Source organism: Felis catus, chromosome D4 (assembly GCF_018350175.1).
Source record: "Felis catus isolate Fca126 chromosome D4, F.catus_Fca126_mat1.0, whole genome shotgun sequence".
In the NCBI taxonomy this organism is placed as follows: Eukaryota; Metazoa; Chordata; class Mammalia; order Carnivora; family Felidae; genus Felis; species Felis catus.
The window spans coordinates 57,303,359-57,316,457 of NC_058380.1; the positions used below are offsets into that span (position 1 = coordinate 57,303,359).

The 13,099-nt window shown below is 39.3% G+C and overlaps 1 long non-coding RNA gene across 1 annotated transcript; it reads left to right on the forward strand.

Moving 5' to 3' along the window:
- Positions 1–1,512: 1,512 nt before the first annotated feature.
- LOC123381547 lies at positions 1,513–7,404 on the forward strand. The gene is made up of 3 exons (XR_006588657.1): positions 1,513–2,089; positions 3,703–3,796; positions 7,092–7,404. It is a non-coding gene; the product is annotated as an uncharacterized LOC123381547 (long non-coding RNA).
- Positions 7,405–13,099: the final 5,695 nt, after the last annotated feature.

Sequence of the window (13,099 nt, forward strand, 5' to 3'; positions counted from 1 at the left end):
CCCTGGGAATGAGTCTTAATTAGTCTAAGCCCATAATAGTGATCCTGTCCCCTTGCCGGCAATTAGTTAGGCATGGGCTGGTGGCATTCTGGACAATAAAGGGAAGTCAGCCAGGATGAGAAAAAGTCCCAAGAAAAGTAAGCAATGTAAAATGCTGTTTAAAAAGATGCATAACAGTGGTGCCTGGGTGGCCAGTCAAGTGTCTGACTTTGGCTCAGGTCATGATCTCACAGTTCATGAGTTCGAGCCCCACGTCAGGCTCTGTGCTGACAGCTTGGAGCCTGGAGCCTACTTTGGATTCTGTGTCTCCCTCTCTCTCCGCTGCTACCCTGCTTGTGCACATGCTCTCTGTCTCTCTCTTTCTTTCTCTCTCTCTCAAAATAAATAAATGTTTTTTCAAAATCTTAAAAAAAAAAAAAAAGATGCATGGCAAATTAGAGAAAGAGATGGACAAGAAGGAATAATGTCCCTTCCCGCCTCTAGAAATTATATGGACATGATGACAGAACTTTGGTAGGCATCATGAAACTTTGTGGAATGCAAAGCTAATCTGAGGACAAAACCTGAATACAGCAAGGATGGGTGGTAAAGTAGAAAGGCCTGGGTCCTTGATGAGCTACTGAATTAATCAACCTTTTTTTTAATGTTTATTTATTTTGAGAGAATGAGCAAGCATAAGTGGGGGAGGGGCAGATAGAGGGGGAGAAAGAGAATCCCACCCAAGGGGGCTCTGTGTTGTCAATGAGGAGCCCTAGAAGGGGCTCAGTCCCAGGAACCATGAGATCATGACCTGAGCCAAAATCAAGAGTCAGGTGCTTAACCATCTGAGCCACCCAGGCGCCCCTTAACCAATCTTTTTATGTGAAATAATTAATTATATTATTGTTAAGGCCAGTTTAAGTTTTCTTTTACTTAGAGCCCAAGCATCATACATAAAAATAAAAACAAAAACAAAAAACAACAACAAAAAAAACTAGTTCAAATTCTAGCTTCACTAGAGATATGGACCTTAGCCAAATTCATCTCATTAACCCTCAGTTTTCTTATCCATAAAATGAGGACATTACTGTTACCTCTTCTTTGAGTAGGACAAAATAGATAACAGGACAAGATAGTAGCATGAGATGATACAAAAAGAGCAACTGGCCCATGCTTATGTTAAGTGCTAACTAAACAGCAATTCATAGTGTTTGGTTGGAATTTGTTGGGAATGGGAGACAGGAAAAGAGCTGAGAACAGTAACAGAGGTTGGGGGCTCAGGGGAAAGAGGGTGAAGCTGAGAAAATGAAAGTTCAAACTTAAGTTGGAGTATACATTAGAATGTAGAGACTAGGGACACCTGGGTGACTCAGTTAAGCGTCTGACTTCAGCTCAGGTCATGATCTCACAGTTTGTGAGTTCGAGCCCCACATCGAGCTGTTTGCTGACAGCGCAGAGCCTGGAGCCTGCCTTGGATTCTGTGTCTCCCTCTTTCTCTGCCCCTCCTCCGCTGGCTCTCTCTCTCTCTCTCTCTCTCTCTCGCTCTCAAAAATAATATTTTTAAATTTTATTAAAAAAAAAAACGTAGAGACTAGAACAAATTCTGTAGAACAGACCATGGCAGTTAGAATCAGTGTGTGAGTTAATACATACCGCATACAGTTAGTCTTAGATTTGTGTGAAGTCTTAGATTTGTGAAGAAGCAATCTACTCCTATTGGTGAAATGGCCTGTAACTATTATTGTTTCCATCTGTGTAGACAATATTTCTAAGATCTGTGAAGATCAGAAAGGTGTTCTAACCTGGGAAGGAAGTGAAAGAACTAGCTAAGGGGCCCATAGGAATGCTCATTGCCTCTGTGCCCCATTCCAGGGGACGGTCGTCATGGCAACCCAACCACAACTTGCTCCTGGTGGACACTGCAAACCCAGTGTTGGTGCAGAGAATGTTTCACTAGGATTCCACCCATCCATGAAATGAAGGTCCAGTTAGGAAAGCCACATCAGTGCCCTGCCTGTTCCACACAGCCTGTTAGGTCTCCAAAACAGCAGTCTATAACTTTCTGTGGCTCTGCCTTTGATCCTGACCAGGAATTGCTGTAAAAGTTCATGTAAGTACAAATATCAAATCATTATGTTGCACACCTGAAACTAATATAATGTCATATGTCAACTATATCTCAATTTTTTAAAAGCAATCAGAATATTTATCAAACAAAAATTTCAGATGGATCCCAGGTCAGTCATTTGATTGTAAGACAATACGGGCAAGCATAAATCCCCTCTATGAGGATAAATGGAAAGAAAATCATGGGGCCTTTGAAAAAAATTTCTCAGATCAAGAGACCATCAAAAGTGAAACAAGAAGTGAAAAGAATAAATTCCAAAAGATTACAGACAACATGAAACCCTTTTTAAATTCAAGTAAATAGATAAAAATGATCCAATAATTCTAATGAAAATATTAATTCAAAAGATATATGCACCCCTATCTATGTTCATTGCAGTATTATTTATAATAGCCAACATACGGAAGCAACATAAGTGTCTGTCGGTAAGATGAATGGATAAAGATGTGGTGTGTATATATACACAATGCAATATTACTCAACCATAGAAAAAGAAATCATACCATTTGCAACAACCTGGCTGAACCTAGAGGGTATTATGCTAAGTGAAGTAAGTCAGACCAAGAAAGACAAATGCCACATAATTTCACTTATATGTAGAATCAAAAAAACAAAACAAAACAAATGAATGAACAGACTCATAAGAACAAAGTGGTGGTTGCCAGAGAGGATGGGCAAAATAGGCAAAAAGAAATATACAGAGAGGGAGAGATGCAATAAACCTACATAAAAAGGAAAGCAAGGTAATGATGGGCATGAGTTTCAGATGCTTACCTCACATGGAGTGAGACAAAATGAGAGAGGAGACCATACAGTGAGATGTACGTTAATGTCAAGATCCCAGTTTTTGTTTGGGATGGTGGTTTCATAAATTCTTATTATTACACATTAAGAAGAAATCAATCAAAGCATCAATAAATGATGAGACTATATCATAAACCAAAGATTATGATAACCCAAATCTTAGCATTTGACATCCAAGAGGTAGGGTGGGGATGGAAGGAATCCAAGTAGAAATGACCAGAAATGGTGGTATTGACTAGAAGATTTTAATATACTTTTCTGTCTTTAGTAACTCAAGAAGTCAAAATATTAAAAAGGAATACCAGAATATGAATAAGGATGACTTATTAACTATACACAGGGGACTTTAAAAACTGGTCATATAGTCTAGTCCTAACTAGAACATGGGATGGGTAATACAGGTCTGTGCAAATTACTTAAAGTCTTTGAGCCACATCTGTAAAATGAAAGAGATGCATTGGATGGCTATTAAGACTTTTTCCAGTTCTGGGGCACCTGGCTGGCTCAGTCAGTGGAGCATGTGACTCTTGATCTTGGGGTTGTGACTTTGAGCCCCATACTGGGTGTGGGGATTACTTAAAAATAAAATCTTTAAAGGAAAAAAAAAATATTCTTTCCAGTTCTAACTCCCTTATCTATTTACCAGTGAAAATATTTTATGGGCTTAAAAAACACATTTTTGAAAAAATAATAGAAATTTTGGCATGCTCTCAGAGTAATTCCTAAATGCAACTATATTTGTAAAATCTCATATGCTTCAATGATCTTTAAAATGTGCATTTTCCTCTTAGGATGCAGCTTCAATTGAATCTTATTCAACTATTAGTTGTCCTGAAAATAGGCCACTATCAATATCACAGAGGATGGATCAAAGGAAAGGAAATGGTACAGTCTCTTTCTGGCTTTTTTTAAAAGTTTATTTATTTTTTTGGCGGGGGGAGCAGAGAGAGAGAGGGAAAGAGAGAGAATCCCAAGCAGAATCCGTGCTGCCAGCGCAGAGCCCATCTCTGGGCTTGATTTCTTGAACCATGAGATCATGATCTGAGCCAAAATCAAGTCAGACGCTTAACCAACTGAGCCTCCCAGGCGCCCCTCCTTCTGGCATTTTTATATGTATAGTATTCTTAAAATCCACAAGGATCAATATTAATTTATTCAGTCAACTAACTTTTATTGAACATCTCTGCCAGGCAATTACATTCTGGTCAATATAGAGATGAATAAATGAATTAGACATAATTCCTAACCACAGTGATTTTACAACTTTAAAGAAGAGACAGAGATACAGAGAAAGTCAAAATACAATAAATTGCCACAATAGAGATTTAAAAAAAAAAATTACCTTAAGCTACAAAGAAAAATCTCAAAAATCCCAACAAGCACAAAATAAGCCACATCTTTTCACACAAACACAATAAACCTGTAAACGGAAAATAAAAATTAGGTTAACCAAACAAAAAAAAAAACAACACTAAGACATTTTTTAAATGCCTTCTTAAATAATTCTTGGAGCAAAAGAAAAAAAGTATGATTACATACCATCATTTAGAGATAAATAACAACTGAGAACTCAATCAAATCTTTATTGAGGCAAGTTTTAGCCTCAAGTGCATACTGACATCATGACTAAGGACATAGGCTCAGTTCTGGATCTGTCACTTACTAACTATACAACCTTGGGTGAATTAGTAAACTCTCTGGATCTCTTTTCATGGTGAGTAGGAGAGGGGCAGAGAGAGAGGGAGGCACAGAATCCAAAGCAGGCTCCAGGCTCTGAGCTGTCAGCACAGAGTCCAACCCAGGGCTGGAATCCATGAACCGCAAGATCGTGACCTGAGTAGAGATCAGATATTTAACTGACTGAGCCACCCAGGCATCCCTACAACAGTGATTTCTTAAGCAGGAATGTGCTTCAGAATTACCTAGAGTGTTTTTTTTAAATATTCATGGCTGGCCCCATCCAGGTTATTCTGGGAATTAGGGCACTGGTATATTTTTTAAAGTTTTAACTTGGAAAAAAAACCTACAGAAAAATCACAGTAAAAATATAACCTTTACTTAGATTTACCAATTGTTAACATTTTGCAGCTTGGAAGTATGAGATTCCACATGCCCAATGAAGAAAGGAGAAGCAGATATAGATGGACACTGATATCTATCTATACCACATTCATGTCTCTGAAGCCTGGTCTCCCAGCAGATGAACTGGTTACCCTTACCAATTAGCTGTGCCTAGCGAGGGCAGGGGGTCATGCACTGCAGACTGTGAGGACGTCAGCAGAATAGGCTGCAGACAGGCTAGCCAGGTAAACAAATCTAAAACCAACTAATTACCTAAGGGCGCCAGGGTGGTTCAGTCGGCTAAGCAGCTGACTTCTGCTCGGGTCATGATCTCAGAGCTCGTGAGTTCCAGCATAGCATCAGGCTCTGTGCTGATAACTCAGAGCCTGGAGCCTGCTTCGGTTTCTCTCTCTCTCTCTCTCTCTCTCTCTCTCTCTCTCTCTCTCTCTCTCTGCCCCTCCCCTTCTTGGACTCTGTCTCTCAAAAATGAACGAGCGTAAAAAAATTTTTTTAAACCAGCTAACTACGTAAGTTGCCTAGCAAATAGCTGAGCAGTCAACTCAAGAAGCTAGGAAAAGAGGAATATCATAAGCTAAGGAAAAGAGGAAAAATTTATGAAGCTGACTGTAGACACCAATAAACCAGAAACCAGAAAAACAATTGAAATGATTATTCTAGGAGCTGTATAAATAAATAAATAAATAAATAAATAAATAAATAAATAAATAAGCAAATAAGCCAACTACTGGCACAGCTAGCCAAGAGAAAAAGATTACACAAGCCCTCCAGGTGGCATGAGGAAATGGCTAAAAACACAGGCACACAGGAATTTTTTTTTAACTATCTAAGAATACTAGGGGCACCTGGGTGGCTCAATCAGTTAAGTTTTCGACTTTGGCTCAGGTCATGATCTCACGGTTCCTGAGTTCGAACCAGGCTCTACAGTGCACTGTGGGAAATCAAATAGCTATATCCTGGGTTAGAAGATTATAGGGAATACATTGCAAAGCAGAACACTGCTTTCTGGCCTTGCTGAAAACAGCAGACCATGCTTAGCTTATCTAGTTAATGTGTATCTAGGGATTAGGTCCTGCCTATGCTCATAAATTCCTTAGACCATGCTATCACATGGAATATTTGATCCTGTCTTAACTTGTTTTTCTGCACATTTCTTTTTATATATGAATATATATATAATTTATTGTCAAGTTGGCTAACATATAGTGTATACAGTGTGCTCTTGGTTTTGGGGGTAGATTCCCGTGATTCATTGCTTACCTACAACACCCACTGCTTATCCAACAAGTGCCCTCCTCAATGCCCATCACCCATTTTCCTCTCTCCCTCTCCAGCCCCATCAACCCTCAGTTTGTTCTCTGTATTTAAGAGTCTTTTATTTTGCCTCCCTCCCTCTCTGTTTGTAACTATTTTTGCCCCTTCCCTTCCCCCATAGTCTTCTGTTGAGTTTCTCAAGTTCCACATGTGAGTTTCTGCACGTTTTCTATACGTTGTTACTCACATGTAGTCCACTGACATATTGCACAAGTTACCCTAAATGTATGCTCAATAAATACGGGAGGTTGAGAGCAGCTCAGGGACACTTCCCTTAGTCTCCCTCTCACCTCTCTTGTGGAGTCTTGAGTAACCCTTTCTGCCATCCTCAGCTTTGTTGGACAAAGCCAAAAGCTGAACCCACACAGTGCAGAGCCTGGTCGGATTTTCTGTCTCCCGCTTCTTCTGTCCCTCCCAGGCTCATACTCTCTCTCAAAAATAAATAAACATTAAAAAAGAAAATAACAGAATACTAAGTGAAACTTCATATAACTAAACCAAAAAAATCTCAGTGCAATTAATATTGTCTGGGAAAATATAAATGAATATCAACCCAAAATGACACAGAACACCTGAAGAAGACAATAGCCACAGAAGAAACTGAAAAAGCAGTTGAATAGATGCCCCCTACCAAAAGACCTACATTACACTCAATTTACAAAATTAGTTACTAAGACCTAACAACCTCACACAAGTTATACAGATGAAAAATCCTAAATAAAACATCAAACCAGGGATAGCAAATAGCAGGATGCTTACCATCACTGTCTTCTCTCCTCCAATCCAGCGGCAAATACCACTAAATGATCGCAGCCCTCTTTCTGGGACCTCTCAAGGCTCTGCAAGACAGCATATCTTGAGTGGTTTCTGCCAAAAGCACAGCGTCATGGAGAGCTGGCAAATGTTCTTTATCATCCCTGAATTGAGAGTTCGATACGGGCAGATACTTTATCTGTTGATATTGTTCACAGTTGTATCTCTAGCATGAAGCACTGGTGCCTGGCACATAATAAAAAAAAAAAAATCTAGCAATATTGTAAATTTTTTTTAAGTTTATTTACTTTTGAGAGATAGAGTGAGCATGAGCGGGGAGGGGCAGAGAGAGAGGGAGACACAGAATCCAAAGGATCCAGGCTCTGAGCTGTCAGCACAGAGCCTGAAGTGGGGCTCAAACTCACAAACCATGAGATCCTGATCTGAGCTGAAGTCAGACGCTTAACTGACTGAGCCACCCAGGTGCCCCTAGCAATATTGTAAAAGAATAATATATGTCATGTTTCTAGGATTACAGCAATGATTGAACTAGAAAAATCTATCAATGTAATTAACATGAATACACCAAAGGAAATAGCCATTTCATCACTCTAACAGACATGGGGAAATCATTTAAAAAATTAAATATCCATTTGTGATTTTTTTTTTTTGAAGATATTTTTGGGGCACCTGGGTTGCTCAGTCACTGAAGCGTCCCACTTCGGCTCAGGTCACGAACTTGCAGTCCGTGAGCATGAGCCCCTTGTCGGGCTCTGTGCTGACAGCTCAGAGCCTGAGCCTGCTTCAGATTCTGTGTCTCCTTCTCTCTCTCTCTCTCTCTCTCTCTCTCTCTCTCTCTCTCTCTTTCTGCTCCTCCCCCACTCGCACTCTGTGTCTCTCTATGTCTCTCAAAAGTAAATAAACATTTAAAAAATTGTTTTAAGATCCTTTTTTTTTTTAAAGGAGGCTTCACTTCCAGTGTGAAGCCCAACATGGGGTTTAAACTCACAGCCCTGAGATCAAGACCTGAGCTGAGATCAAGAGTCCAACACTCAACCGACTGAACCACCCAGGCCCCCCCCATTTGTGAACTTTTTAAGTTTATTTATTTATTTTGAGAGAGAAAGCATGTGTGCCAGAGGGAGTAGGGGCAGAGAGAGAGAGAGAGAGAACCCAAAGTAGGCTCTGCACCAGTAGCGTGGAGCCTGATGAGGAGCTCAAACTACAAACCCTGAGATCATTACCTGAACCAAAAACAAGAGTTGGAAGCTTTTTTTTTTTTAATGTTTATTTATTTAAGAGAGAGACAGAGCATGAGTGGAGGAGGGGGAGAGAGAGAGAGGGAAACACAGAATCCAAAGCAGGCTCCAGGCTCTTAGCTGTCAGCACAGAGCCTGATGTGGGGATCGAACTCACAGACCAAGAGATCATGACCTGAGCCAAAGTCAGACGCTTAATTAAGACTGAGCCACCCAGGCATGCTCCCATTTGTGATTTTTAAAAAGGTTTTTAGTAAACCAGAAATAGAAACATGATAAAGAATATTTGAAATGAACAGCCAATATCAAACTACATCCAAGAGAAAATCCAGGGCCAGAACTGGCAAACAGATCTCATTCATCATACCAGTTCCAATTAACTAGTCACTTATGGGAATATTACTGTGAGGTTTCTGAAAAAGGGCTGTGGCTTAGCAAAAAAAAATACTAAGGATTAGCTACATTTGCCATTGGCATAAGCTGGATGCCAGCGTGTAGAGTTGACAGTCCTTCACTTTAGGCAATCTTACAGAAGTCAGAACCAAGACAAAACTGATCGCTTTCACCCTTATTATTCAACATTATTCTAGACAGTCTAGACAGTGCATGAAACCAAAACAAGTAATAAGAACCATAAGTGTTGGAAAAGAAGAAAAAGATATCTGCTTGACTGTAAACCCCTAAGAAGCCACTGAAAAACAATGAGAATAAGAGGAGTATAAGATGGCTTATGACATGAAAAATAAATTGCACTATCAATAGCTTTCTTACTAGCCAGCACTACTAGTTAGACAACATGCTAGGGGACTTCCACCTCCAGCATTATAGCAGATTATGTGTTCTTCAGCAATTACCCAAAGCAAATCAACTATATAAGGTTTAGGTAATTAATTGTGTGTTTACCTTTCAACAATTTGACTAGATTATAATCCACAGAGCAACCACCAAGAAAGTAACTAAAATATGTAAGTTTTAAAAAAGCAAATAGGAAAACCAGAATGGTATGCTAAAAGATATTAGCTTAAACCAAACAGGTAGTAAAGGGGGAATAGAGGAACAAAACACATGAGGAACATGAGGCAATGAAAACATATGTCCACACAAAACCTGTACGTGAATATTCATAGGAGCATCATTCATAATAGCTAAAAAGTGGAAACAACCCAAATGGCAATCAGCCAATGAACAAACACAGTACATTCACACAATGGAATATTATTCAGCAATAAAAAAAAAATGAAGTACAGATACATGCTATCACATGGATGAACCTTGAAAACGTTATGCTGAGTGAAAAAAACAAGATACCAAGAGACCATGTATTACATGATTCCATATATTAAATGTCCAGAAGAGGTAAATCTATACAATGAGAAAGTTAACTAACCGTTGCCTAGGACTGTGGGGCAGGATATAGGGAGTGACTGCCAATGGACATGAGGTTTCTCCTTGGAATGATGAAAATATTCTAGAATTAATTGTGATGATCGTTGCAAAATTGTGCATATAACAAAAACTACTGAATTTTACACTTTAAATGGGTGGATTATATGGCCTTTGAATTATATTTCAATACAAAACTGATAAAAAATAAAACTGTAAAATACCCTAAAAAGCAACCCAAATCTAATAAGGTAGAAGGAGGAGGAGTGGGGGAGGGGAGGAGGGGAAGGAGAAGGAGAAGAAAAAGAAAAACGTCAAGAGCAAGTTAAGTTTATTCTATAAATGCAAAGTTGGTTTAATTTTAGAAAATTAATTAAAGTAATGTATCATTGTTTAGAAATCTTTTTTCTCCCTTCCTCCCATCCCTGCTATAGACAGTATACTTTGGGCTTGGCCATATGACTTGCTTTCGTCACTGGAATGTTGACAGACATGACATGACCCTAAGGCATGAAAAGCAGTTGCAAAACCGTACTTGTCTTCTTACCCTTCTTCTAGCACAATGAGAAGAACATTCTGAGGCTATCAGTGGGTCCCAAGAAGAACAAGAGACAGATGGCATATAGCCAAACACTGTAGCCAATTCTAGTTTAGAATGCTGGCTCAAATCAATAGATTTATGAGAATAAGTACTTGTTTTATGCCACTGGGTTTTTTTTTAAATGTTTATTTATTTTTGAGAGAGAGAAAGAGAGGGTGAGCAGGCAAGGGGTAGAGGAAGAAGGAGACACAGAATCCGAAGCAGGCTCCAGGCTCCAAGCTGTCAGCACAGAGCCCAATGCGGGGCTCAAACTCATGAACCGTGAGATCATGACCTGAGCCGAAGTTGGACACTTAACTGACTGAGCCACCCAGGTGCCCCTATGCCACTGGGTTTTGATGTGATTAGTTACATGCCACTTAATGTGATAAGAACTAACTAGAATAGGTAGCTACAAAAAAATCCCACAGTAAACATGAAACCTAATAGTGAAAAATTAAGGGGCATCTGGGTGGCTCAGTCAGTTAAGTGTCTGACTCTTGATTTTGGCTCAGGTCATGATTTCACAGTTTGTGAGTTTGAGCCCCACATCCGGTTCTGCCCCAATAGCAAGGAGCCTACTTGGGATTCTCTGTCTCCCTCTATCTCTGCCCTTTTCCTGCACTCTCTCTTTCTCAAAAATGAATAAATAGACTTTATAAAAAAAAAAACATTGACAAATTAAAAGCATTCTTTTAAAGATCAGGAACAAAATACAAGTATCTACTGTCATTAAGTCACTCAACATTATACTGAGGGTCTCAAGCAAGAGAAATGACCAGCTGTGCATGTGTGTAGAGAGAACAGAAGAGGTCCAGTGATGGAGCCCTGGTACACCACTGTTTAGAGGTCAGGAAGATGTAGTAGATCAGCAAAAGAGACCTAGAAGAAAGAGCCAATAAAATATGAGAATCAAGAAACGAAATGAAGTAATTCAAGGTGTGATAATGGTATTTTGGTTATAGAGGAAATGACCTTAGAGGATAATGCTAATAATGCCATGATGTCAGAAACTTATTTTCAAATGGTACAATAAAAATTTATTATGTTATATCAGGTCATTTATCATATCATACCACATTAGAGAGAGACACACAAAGAGAACAAACAGCAAAATGTTAACAATTGGTGAATCTAGATGAAGGTACACAGGCCTTCACTGTGCATTCCTTCAACTTTTCTGCATGTTTGAAATTTTTCATAATAAAGAGATGGTAGAGGGGACTGTTTTGAGAACAATAGGTAATCAACTATCTTCATGAAACTGCTCTTCCTAAAGTCAAATAATCTTATATCCCAGATTACAGTCTCTAAATACCATTTCCAACTAAAAGGAACTATAAATCTTTGGGAAAAATAGCTGATACCAGATCTAGTTTAGGAATACACAAAATAAGCATGGAACATTTTACTATATTAAATAGCAAGAAACCTTAAAGGTTGTGTCAAAAAAAACCCACTCAGGATCCAACCTGAATAAGTTCCAACTGGTCAAAATAGGACAATTTTAAAATGATAAAAACAAGGGTGCCTGGGTGGCGCAGTCGGTTAAATGTCTGACTTCGACTCAGGTCAGGATCTCACAGCTTGTGAGTTTGAGCCCCGCGTTGGTCTCTGTGCCGACAGCTCAGAGCCTGGAGCCCACTTCAGATTCTATGTTTCCCTCTCTCTCTCTCTCTCTGCCCCTCCCCCACTCACGCTCTGTCTCTCAAAAATAAATAAATGTTAAAAAAAATTAATAAAAGGGTGTCTGGTGGCTCAATCGGTTGAGGGTCCGACTTTGGCTCAGGTCATGATCTCACGGTCCCTGAGTTCAAGCCGCGCATCGGGCTCTGTGCTGACAGCTCAGAGCCTGGAGCCTGCTTCCAATTCTGTCTCCCTCTCTCTCTGCCCCTCCCCGGCTCGCACTCTGTCTCTCTCTCAAAAATTAATAAACATTAAAAAAAATTAATGAAAAAATAAAAATGATAAAAACAACCAACAATTGAGACACATCATACACGTATTAAATTATGAGTTCATAATGGTACCATAAAAAAACCTCACTGGTCACTTTTGGAGAATGCAAGGGAACCAACTCATTAAAAGCTGGTAAAATAAAAGAGAAACAACCATTTTTCTTGCCCTTCCTACATGAAATATATCTCTGGGTAACAAGCTGTTGTGGAAAATTTTCTCTTTATAGAGGTATTCTACCTACTAAACAAAGAAGGAAAAACAGAATGAGAATATTATTTTCTAACTCCTTTATTAATGAAACTAGAGCAGTGCTTCTCAATCAGGGATAATTTTTTGTCCCCCAGGAGACAACTGGCAATGTCTAAAAACATTTTTGATTATCACAACTGGGGGAGTTGCTACTGGCATCCAGTGGGTAGAGACCAAGGATGTCGCTAAACATCCTGCAATGCACAGACAGCCACCTACAATTAGGAATTATCTGTCCCCAAATGTCAGTAGTGCCAGGTGTGAGAAACCCTGGTCTAGACAATGAACATCATAATTTACCTCACAAACAGGCCACCGTATGCCTCCTGATAAGAGTACTAAACTAAAAAAGAGAGAGAGAGAATACTAAACCCACTGATGAATTAGTCTTGCCAAAATAATCAAATCTAAATCTGATTAAGTCTCTAACTACCAATTTACCAGAAATACAGGGGACTGAGAAACATGATAAATTTACCAGAAGAAGCTCAGAAAAATTCAGACTTTGAGAAACGCTACAGAACAAATGACATGGTTTCTTTAGAAAACGGGCACCTGGGTAGCTCAGGTGGTTAAGCATCTGACTCTTGATTTCAGGTCAGGTCATGATCT